Here is an 11,724-nt window from a genome sequence, read left to right on the forward strand (position 1 = left end):
TAGTACGTCGAAAGAGCTAATAACAACAACAAAATATCTATCTGTATGAATAAATTTGACTGTATAGTCTATACCTTGTTTCTTCAACAATTTATAATTTTGTCTATAGATATTCTATTGAAACTATACTGCATAGAGTAGCATTAATTTTTATTTCATTTTATCCCTTGAATTACTTCGCAGATACTCAATTACATTCACCTACTACCCCTTTATGTATATTAAATGCAGCTTTAAATTATCGTCGTATCCTAGTTAACATTCAAATAACGCGCTCTTCTCTCGACTAGGATAGTGTGCGTCGACGCGGCATTCCCAGTCCCCCGCGATAAAATCAGCAGCGATGCCAGGTTGGAGAAATTTTCCTAAGATTTATTTTCCGATGTCCAGAAATCTGTTTTATTTCATATATTACACTATCTTCAATTACTCTAAGCCACGGTTTTATACTTTACAATCGAGTTCAAAGTTGAATCCATTGTAATTTTGTGTCCAGAATTACTGAACTGTTGTTCAGTTCTATTTTGTCATTGTCAGTGGCAGTCAGTTGAATTTTGAATTGGGTTCAACGTTGGATTAAGCTTTTATCTGTAACTGTATAATCGGCATTCAATCATTATAAGTAATAAATAATTTATGGAGTAGATGAATTATTTTTAATCATATTGTCTTTAGGAACTGACTTTATTTATTTTATTCCTTGGATACAAATGAACTTAACAATTACTACTTTCAGAAGTCGATATTCTCTATCCGTTCTTCTCAAGGCTTGATAAAAATAAAAATCCATCTAATCAATCTAGGTAATTCATCATAGTAAAAATTTACTTTACTCTGGATACCGTATACTGGGGAATAAAATTTCTGGAACTGGCAACGCTGATCACTAGCCACTCTAGCCAGCTGAGCAGCTGCAGAAACGAGAAACCGGAGATTGTCTATGACCGGAGAAACGGCAGTACGTGAGATTTGGGTTTCATTCGAAGAAGCGCAAGCCGAACAAGGAAGCATTCGTTGGTGCCATTTTGATTTTGTCGTTTGCGCGTTGTCTCGATCGTTTTGTGTGTTTGTGTGAGACTAACGTGTGTATTGATATGGAACGAAATAAATTCCAGTTTGATTACCACTTGATTCTTGGTAAGTAACTCATTTCCTCTTTAACGTTTTCCATCTACTTACAGGTGTTATTAAATCTCTCCATTTGTGCCATAATGTTACCGAAATATTTGTATATGTTCATTTTTATTATTTTTCATCGCAATTCAACTGTTTTACCCTAGGTCTTACCTTACCACAACCAGGTTGAACGAGAGAAATTTTCGAATTAATCTTCATTCTTTTTATAATATCTATTTTAACATGTGATTGGGAGGTAATGAGTTCCATGTTTTATGGATTTCTACTCGTATTTTTATTTTTTGATATTTGTTTACCTATTTATGCAAATTATATCATTTGATTAAAGTTGTATCATACTTCATACTGTGAATGTTTTGCAGTAGCTTTTGGTGAAAGGACAAAATATGAAGAAGCGACAGATGCCGAAATAATACAAAGTGTTACCCATACGGATATGGTTTGATGACTTCAGATGGTGGACGGAATAAAAAGTGAGTTTTATAATTTTTTCATATCCTGAGATTTTTTGCTTTTCTTCAGTTCACCCTCAGAATAGAATGAATTTTGTGCTGTCGAAATAGAATCTGCTCTAAAATTGTTCTCGTGAAGTGAATTTTTCAGGGCTTTTATTGTTTTGTAAATAATGACTCCACTTTATAGAGTGTGAGAATTTAACTTCAAATTCTGGGAAAGGGCTGTTTTTTTCTAAATATACTAGCACATGTTGATTAGTATTTTTAAATGGAGCTTTCTTAAGTGAAGGAATATTATACTGTAATTTGATACATTTATCGAAATTTTTTCAATTTTTTCCGAGGGGGTAACCACTTTCGAAATCGATGTACTTTTGAAGATCGAAATCATCTTGATTTCCGAAATCAATGTACATTTTTCACATAGTTGTTATCCTCTCCATTTCTGAATGTTTTATCAAGTTACACTTAAGTATGTACCAAATATTAAAGTCTTATTTCTTGTCGTTGGAAAGATATTCAACAAACATCGACTAATTCGAAAACGAGGGAATCTGATTCAACTCGAAAAAATAACTCGGTTATTTCAAAAATTGAATGACACGAGGTTCTTGATAATCATTTTCTGTCAAATAAAAAGTTGGGAGTAGCAGCGAAGATTAACGAGGATATTCATTAGTTTGTCGTTCTGTGGGTCACGACGTTTGTTGAAAAATCGAACAAAAGAATATGAAATAAAAACTTTATATTTGTGTGCGTATGTGTAACATAAGAGTAATCATAAAAAAATTAGAATTGTCCTTTGAAAAAATCATCACTGACGTCATGTCTGAAATTAAGGTCACGCTCTACAACATTTTTCTGAATGAAAAATAGCGCAACTTAAACTACCGATCGCTCTGTTCTGGCATATTTACAACAACAAAAACTGCCTTCGATTTACTGAATTTGTTCAAAGTTACACACTTGCACTATGAAATCTTCTGTTAACATCTATTTGTTCTAATACCAAAATCACACCGATCAGGAATTTGACAAGTTGAAGAAAACATTTCAGTAATCTTTTCAGTACTATAAATATTCCATACCACCAATGTAGTATCATCTAGTACTGACAGGTTGTTTATAAATAATTTTTACACCAGTTGGCGTCAATTTCGAAATTCTATGATGTTATTCAGTTCAAAACCCTTTAGTAAGGAGCATCATTCGAAGCCAAATGCTATGCAACAATCTTTCATAAAGACCCCGTATTTACTGCTGCTCAATTAATTTTCTGAAAAGTACATATTAATTACTTTTCCTCCAATTTTGCCATAATCACCCCAATTATTCATAGAAGAACTTTCATGACCCTGAATTCACAAAAAATGGAACTTTCTGTTTCTGAAAAATCATAAAAATATATTTATTCCAGGATTGCCAGTAGCCAACGACAATATCCGTTTCAATTAGGTATCTGCAGATCCTGATGACGAAGATAAAGAATTCGTGTATATTGATACATATTTTAATGTAGTTAATGAAAAATGAATAAATTTTTTTAACTGATTTTGATCTATTCAATACAAATATAACCTTGTTATACTCTTTCAGGAAAACCTTATACATATAAATATCCTCAAAAAATATCTTGCGAGATCTTTGAACAATATTTAGCAAGGGACTTTATGAAATACAAATCCTCAAAAATTTGGTATCACTTTGAAGATATATGTTCAAAGTATTGCTCAATTCTTCAGGAACATGTATTTTATGAAGTTATTCAGCTAGCCTGGCGAAATATTGTTCAGAGACTTCGCAAGATATTTTTTTGCATATTGCAGAAATCTTTAAAGTCAGATAACGCTGAATATAATTCAAAATATTTCCTAAATTTTTATGGAAATATTTCCTATTATTGCATATAAATCTTCCAAAAATATTTCTAGAAAGATTCCAGCAACTTTACACAAACATCGCAGAAATATATTTCGTAACATTTCAGACCCCCTCGCTGGAAGATTTCGAAAACCTCTTCTGAAGATTTGAGGAAACATTTTCTTCAATTAGAAGAAATCTTGCGTAAATATTCCATGTAATATTACTATGATCCTTAGAAGAGATTTCACATGACGTTATAGAAAATATTTCAAAAATCTATATGAAATATTTCATGAAATATTTCAATGTGAGAAAAAGTCGGACATAACTTTATTTCATGAATATTTCAACGAAAGATTTCTTAAATATTCGAAACCTTGCGTACAAATATTTCATAAATATTTGACAAATATCCCATGCTATGTGGGATGTCATTCTTTCTATGCTTTTTACCAATTCTCACAAAATTTGAATCAAGATATATTTAATAAATTTTCATAATAATTAAAAGACTTCTAGAAGGAGACATTGGTAATCCTACGATGGTATATGTTTCTGTGCTCATCAAAAGTTGAAACCATAGAAATATTGAGAAAAAAGGTTTATGACCATTTTCTATCATTTATATTGATACAAACCATATGATGTTATATATTTTTGAAGTCCGTAAAAATTAAGCTTTCAAAAAATTGCACAGAAAACTAGTGTTTCCATTTAAAAAAACATAACTTTGGGTAATAGCTTCGTAATTAAAAATCCTGCTAAAAAGGCGAGCACGCCACTGGATTCTACGTAAAAAAGTGCCTGCATAATGTTTCAATTTCAGAGCTCCATCATCAGTATTAGCGGAGATATAAATTTATTTCAATATCGCCATTTTTCCAATTTTTCCTTATAACTCGAATAGAAAAGAAAGTGGCCAAAAATGACTACTACAACTGTTAGTTTCTCAGAAAAAGAGAACGAGAATGGGGTATCAGATTTTGTGTATCTCCTGTGGTTTAAAAACTGTAGTGCTAAAACATCGAAATTTGCCCACCCTGTACATTATTACAGAGAACACCCTGAGTTGTGATATTTGCACTCGAAAACTTGGTGCCATTGAAAAAGTTGAAGTTGAGGTAGTCTGGGAGGAGTGAGAGGGCTCATATGCTGATTGTTGCTCATCACGGCTTATTGCAGGAAGAGCAGCATCACTCGTGCTTTCTGGCCGGTTTTTAGTTTTTTTTTTTGTAATACCGTAGGATGCTGGGCATTTAAATGCCGAATCAAATTACCGGTTGCACCACCTCTAAAACTAAATATTTTAAGGCAATAACCGCACTTGGCTCTGTCTTCAGCTTGTATGGAAAAATGCATCCATATCTCACTTCGTTTTTTTGATATAGTAGTCGACATTAGAAAGTTCAAATCACGTTGGTGGATAATCACTATTTCCAAAGTTTTTGAAATCCGCTAAGCGGCAGACACAGCTACTCTCTATCGAGTTCAGCAACACTATACTATTCAATAAGAAGGTAAAATTCATTTATTACGTAGAACAATCGTTGTTTTAGTTACATATCAAACTATTAAGAAAAATTTTGAATAATTCTGGAAGCAGAACTACTTCAATACCATTTTATGAGAATTTCAAGTCGAACCAAAACAGTTCAAAAATTATGATTGAGATTGAGATTACGATATATCACAGGCAGCAAATTTTTATTACAATATACAAATATATGAAAGGAGCCAGAAATTAATCAAAATTAACTACAGATATTCCCAATAAAGAAATTTCAATTATTTTACAGGGAAATTATATCTTCAGTTCGTATTATTGGGATAAAAAGTAGCGATTATTCAAAGTTTCAAATAAGAGGCCAGTTTCATAACCAAACTCAAAGTCATTTTTTTAAAGCTTCCCTTTCTTCCTACTGAAAATGAAATAAGAGAAAGCTTTAAGCTCAAAGGGATTTCAAATTGGATGAAGCTGGCCGTAAGGCTCGCAGTAGTTAGTTAATTTTTATTGATCTTATTCTATTCGCATTCCCGACGTTCGAAAAATAGTCCGTAAGTTCAAAAATCAAAATATGTCCTACGTAATAAATGAATCAAACCACATAAAAAGTTAACTTGCACCGCGCAATAATATTGGCTTTTTCACTAATTTCACTTCTTAATCTCCTTTTTTCAAACGAATAGAATACACGGAGGAACTAAAAGATGCGTGGGTTTTAATTCAAATATCGCATGAAACTGAGCATTCTCAAAAAAAAAAATTCCAGATGCGCCCAAAACAAGTTCCTAGTTCCTAAATCTATCCTTCTTCCTTTAACGGGGAGCCGATGATTCATTTGCGAAATGCAAGTAATATAAGTTTATTTTATTACTACTACCATCTGTTTCTTTTGGGTCAGTCTGAAACCCGTGTAACTATTCAGGTCCCTGGGTCATGACGAGACGGAATTATGAATCATTCTTTCGATTCCAGAGATCTTCAGATCTCCAGATCGCATATCGATTTTGTGGATCGCATTTGAGACGTTTGGCTCATTCGACCCAGTTGAACGAACGAATCGGTTCTTTTGCCCTAGAGCATACAGGGTATCCCAAATTGATTGATTTTGGCTGTTTCTGGTATTTCTAGACAAGATAGGCAAAAACGTTGAAAGGAGTCCAGGGCTCGATTTTCGAGAAAAGTCCATTAGTGAAAACCGTTTCACGATATCTTCATTTGTTTTGAAGATATAACCAAATTTTGATATTTCATCGATTTCGAAAATGTGCCATAACTTTTTTATTTTCGAAAATATCTGAAAACGAATTAAACATTCTACAGGCACTTCTTCATAAGGAATCAGACACTGTTTTCAATTTTTTTTTATCTTTTGTACTAAGGGTGAAAAAAAAAACAACTTCGTTATTTCAAATACGAATGCATTCTTTTTTTGATTTTATAGTATTCGAAAAAAAATTAGCTTTTCAAAAATATATGTATATAAGTATGTCGATATATTACTAACATCTTCTAGAAAAAATCAGCATAAAAGTGAAATAATCACTAACTGTTGAGTATCTCATACATTTTTCTATGAACAGATATCGAATACTTCAATACATAGTCGATAGAATTCTATGAAATCATAAACCACAAAATAAACACGTTTCAGTCAATTTGAATAAAAATCGAGCAAAATTTTTAATATAACTCATAAAAAGTTCTCAAATTGAGTACCATTTTTCTCTAAACAAATTCGACATCTTTTTCTAACAGAATTCACCGTATTGAACAGAACAACGTGGGATATGTCTCCAATGGAGTTCCTGACTCTGCTCTAAATCAGTCCTATTTACGACTGAAGCCTTGAAAATTTTATTCTTAATATATCCCCATACAAAAAAATCCAAAGATTGAGATCTGGTGATCTTGCCGGCCAGGCAATGGGACCATGCGTTCCCATCCACTGATTCCCGAATGAAGTATTCAATTTTATTTTACTTCGTTGCGAATTATGGGCAGGTGCGATTCTGCTGATGAAAAAGCAACCTCGATTTACTCCTCAACAAAATTCCCTATGATATTCAAATAAGCCTGCGTATCCAACATTGAACCCAAATCGTCCTTGCCTGTTTATTTGTCTAGAAATATTTTCATTTTGGTCTGACCAATAGTGTTCATTATATCTATTGAATATACCAGGCATGGGCAAACTTTTTGTGGGGAGGGCCAGATAAAATGAAAAATTACCTAGGCGGGCCAAAAAAAAATACACGGCCACGGCCCCCCCTGAGATTCTGATAGACACCGTTAGAGAAATTTTTCTTTCAGTAAAACTAATCGTAGATGATATTTTGCCCCCCCTGAGAAAAATTTCTGCGGGTTTCTGCGGGCGCCCATGGTCGAAAATCTAATATAGGATTTTTTGCGGAACCGTTAAATTAGTCAGACGTGACGTTGACACGTGTATTCCCACGTTCCCACATTGAACGCTTCCGCGCAAAATCCGATGTTAGATTTTTGAATAATGCGCATTATGACATGGGCCCACGTCACGTTAGAGTAATCTGTAGGCACATTTATAGTCGGTTGCTTACGCTGCTATTCATAGTTTCATAGTGGAAAACACCTGTTCACATAACAATATGCAGTTGTTCCCGAGATATTATGATTATTCATTAAATATGCCCACGATACCAGATTCCGCCCGTCATATTTGGTGCTCCTCCCTCCAGTAGTAATGTTGTAAATATTAGTCAAAGGTACTTTGAAGGACGTGATTATTTGTTTCTTGAAATTTTTGAAAAATATGTGATATTTTTGTTGCTGTCATCAATGAAAATCAAAAGGTCAAAAATACTTCGAATTACACAGACGTTGACAACGAACCAAACGAAAATTTTAATGCTTGATTCGTTACTAACCATCACGAGCATAATATCATCATCTCAGTAACCGTGCTGTTGACTGCTATAACTCGAGGTCCCAAGACTCCCAAGCAAATCCAAAATAATTTAGTTTAGAATTGAGAGAACTAGAACACTACACCTATGCTAAGTTGCGCGCAAACTTTGCTAAACTAAATTAATGTTAGATCCAATAATTAATACCGTTCTTAAAGCTCAAAAATTTTCATTTAGAAGGAAACCGTTACTTAATCGATTCAAACTACGCAGAATCGAATAATTGAATAGATATTTTCATGTATTAATCACACTTGAATACTGCCTTCATGTTTGGAGCTCAGCAACAAACCGTTCGTTGCAAGTTTTGTATTCCTTGCATCACTATTTCTGTTCTGTGATGCAGTCGTTGGAACATCGAAGGAGATTTGGCGACTTTTGCTTTTTCTGGGGATTACAAGAAATAATGCCAGCCGCTGCCAGATGCACACGCAGTACTAAGGCTGAGCCTCGAGCACAACTCTATGCAATTTGAATAACAAATTGGTGGACTTTTATTTGAGGGATTCAGGGATGAAGTGAACCAAGTCCATGCAGCCTAGTTTTGAGATACATGACATAGAAGTTGTATATCATCAATTAATTCGAAAGTGACTTCTTCAGATTTGTGTAAAGTGAATGTAAGCATATGCTTATATTCTAACCTAAGTCATGTATCACAAAACTAGGCTGCATGGACTTGTTTCACTTCAGCAGCTATGAAGCCCCCATTTATCAGTCCTTCTTCCACCTAATACGTTTCCAGCTAATTTGTCGTCTTCGATGTATAATCTTCAACATTTTAAGATGATAATGAACAGTACGCAACTTACGCTTTGAGACAACTCGGTATTAGGTGACATTGCTTTTCCTTATCAGGCGGTCAAACTTAGAAAACAAAAATACTGGTTATCGTTTCAAAATCTTGACGCGGGCCGGATTAGACTTTCACGTGGGCCGGACCTGGCCCGCGGGCCGTAGTTTGCCCATGCTTAGAATATACCATCACTATTAATCCTCACTTCGTTTGTCCAAATAACTTTTCGAGGAAACGCATTATCCTGATCACATTTTTCAGAAAACCATTCGCAAAACTGCATCCTCCGCTGTGAATCACCAGGATATAAGCGATGTACCATCCGTATTTTGGAATTTATTGTTTTTTAAAATTCTTTGAATTCTACTTCGGGATATGTACCTAAGTGTTTTCTGAAATTTGGTTTATGGATACGGAAGGATTTTGCACAACCTCCCCTAACACGTTCACCTCTGATTCTCCTCGATTCCCTTTGAAATATTTCTTAGGTCGCGGTTATTCAAAGGATCCATCGTTTTTTGAGTTTTCTATTATTCTTCGGAAAATCTGCGGACTCGGTTGTCTTCTTTAAGGATAACGATTGAAATAAAGTTCTAATGCAGAATCCGCATTTTGGCCACACTCAATGTAGCAAACTAACATATTTTTCAAAATGTTCATACATTCTTGAAAATCAATTTAATTATTTCCACGTAGTCAGCAAACATCAAAATATTGATAAATGATTTATTTTGTGATTTTATATTGTTTTGCTATGAAAAGATTGACTATATCTATGGCAACGCTTCTTTTCGTAAATAATCTAAAGCAAAAACTTCATGAAAATTGCTTCATTCATAGAGTAATGTATGAGATACTCAACAGTTAGTGATTATTTCACTTTTATGCTGTTTTTTCCTAGAAGATGTAAGTGATATATCGACATACAGGTATCATAAGCATTCCATGAAAGGAATGCTTTCTGTATATGAAAAAGATATGCATTCAATATAAATGAGTAATGCATTCAGTAATGCATTGCAGATATCTAGGAAGACTTACCATCTGTATTCGATGTATCAGATTCAAACTGCTCGCCCACCATCGCATGTGGCTCCTTTGGTGGCCCTTTCATGCAAGGGATGCTTCCTGCATGCAGCAATTTGCGTGGATGAAAAGCTTCAAATTGACTTAAAGTAAAATGCAAAGATTATAGTGCCTAACTCTATAATCTTCGGTAAAATGTTCACTGCACGTGGTGTAGCTTTTACTCAAGTTATTGTCTTGACGCCCACATAATTCTATCCACTTCAGAGAACTGAAAATGAAAATCAATCAACATCCGAGTCACATTGTACGAGTTTCAATACTTACGTTTCCATTTTCTTGGGTAAATTTAAAAAAACTTATGCAATTCGGAATGCGGATTGGATCACGTCACGTGACCTAATCCATCATATTCTTGCAAAAACGATGAAAAACGAGACCACAAAAAATGTCGCCAATGTCTCGTTAGAGTCACTGTATTCAAATGTAGATTGCAGTGATATAGTTCGAACTAAATCGTAAGTCGAGTCATTTTCATTTTTGAAGGGGATTTTGAGATTTTCGTCGAATTGATCTTTTTTTTTCAGTTGATAGTTAATTTCGAAAGTTGGCTGCCGAAACTGGGTTCAAGTGTGTTAATTATTGTCAATAAATCGATAAATATCGTGTATTAGTATTTATGGAATAGAATTCCGACTATGTTCTGAATCAGCTGATAAAACAGAGTAATGTGTTTCGAATTCGAACTTCGTGGCTTTTTACATGATCATAATAGAAGGAAAATGATTATGATAACCACAACATTGGCTGCACTTCAAATCTCTAATATCTCGTAAACGTAAGCAAATGAAGCACTCTTCACACACTGGCAAACAACCTTCTTGCACATGTTCAGATTTCTATCATCAGAGGGCGCATCGCTAGTCAAAATAACCGAACAACCCGGACTCCCCGCCCGAACCCGAGTCCGTACAATCTCTTCCTTGTGTCCATGTCGGTGACGCCTTATCTGTGTACCGACTACCGAGTTCTAATTTTGAGGTTAATTTTGTTATTTCAATTTGAAAGATGTGGTAGTGAACGGCTGTGCCTACACGTTATAAAACGAATATGTTGAAGTGAATAATGCTTCCCACATTAAGATTTAGGGAAGCTTCAAAACTGTAAGTACTCGGTATTTCATTAGTTGGATGTTATTTATTTTCCTAACACAAATTGGAACTCTGATTTGGGATATCTGCCTAATGAATTCAATTATACATCTATTCATTAGCCGAACTGCTAACGAAATTCATTTCGGTCGGTTTATTTTATCAACAATTTCATTCCGATTACCATTGTCCCCTAATAAGTTTAGCATTGATCAAATGAAACCGAGTTGATAAGGAAAACTTGTCTTCCTCGGTGTCTTCTATGTAGTATTCTTCCATAGGTATCTACTAAAGTATAGTATGCCTGTATACTAGGCTGACCAGATTATCCTCAGTTCAATGACGGACGGACCTGGTGAATGTGTATATATTTATATACAGGGCGAGTCTTCGCTTCGTAAAAATATTTTACAGTAGATTATTGAGGTCAAAAGGAAAAAATTTTTCATGCACCATATTTTTTCTGATTTAGCCCTGATAAAAAGATATAAATTTTAAAAGAATTGCATGCGATTGTAATAAACTGTGTTGTTTGATTTCTTCAAACTTAATTTGCTCTTATTGGGCATAGATGGAGAACCATCTTAGGCCCGGTACTTTCACGTGCGAATAACTAAATTTATTCGATAAATAAGTCTTATTCTTAGGATGAGTAAAAATGCAGTCTTTTCACTTTCAGATAGTGTTATTCATCGAATAAATCTGTCATTGAAACTCGTCAATAAAATTTTATTTGTCATAGATCGAATGTCGGTACGTCATTATTGGTTGAATTTTCAAGATTCCGGATGTATGGTTATTTTTTGTGTGATTTTCACGGAATATTTGCTTTCTAGTTGGAATTATAACA

The 11,724-nt window shown here is 34.1% G+C and overlaps 1 long non-coding RNA gene across 1 annotated transcript; it reads left to right on the plus strand.

Annotated features, from left to right (window-relative positions):
- Positions 1-968: 968 nt before the first annotated feature.
- LOC123312878 lies at positions 969-3,043 on the plus strand. Its single transcript, XR_006537701.1, has 3 exons — positions 969-1,137; positions 1,500-1,610; positions 3,010-3,043. It is a non-coding gene; the product is annotated as an uncharacterized LOC123312878 (long non-coding RNA).
- The last annotated feature ends 8,681 nt before the right edge of the window (positions 3,044-11,724 follow it).

This window comes from Coccinella septempunctata, chromosome 5, assembly GCF_907165205.1.
Source record: "Coccinella septempunctata chromosome 5, icCocSept1.1, whole genome shotgun sequence".
Classification (NCBI taxonomy): domain Eukaryota; kingdom Metazoa; phylum Arthropoda; class Insecta; order Coleoptera; family Coccinellidae; genus Coccinella; species Coccinella septempunctata.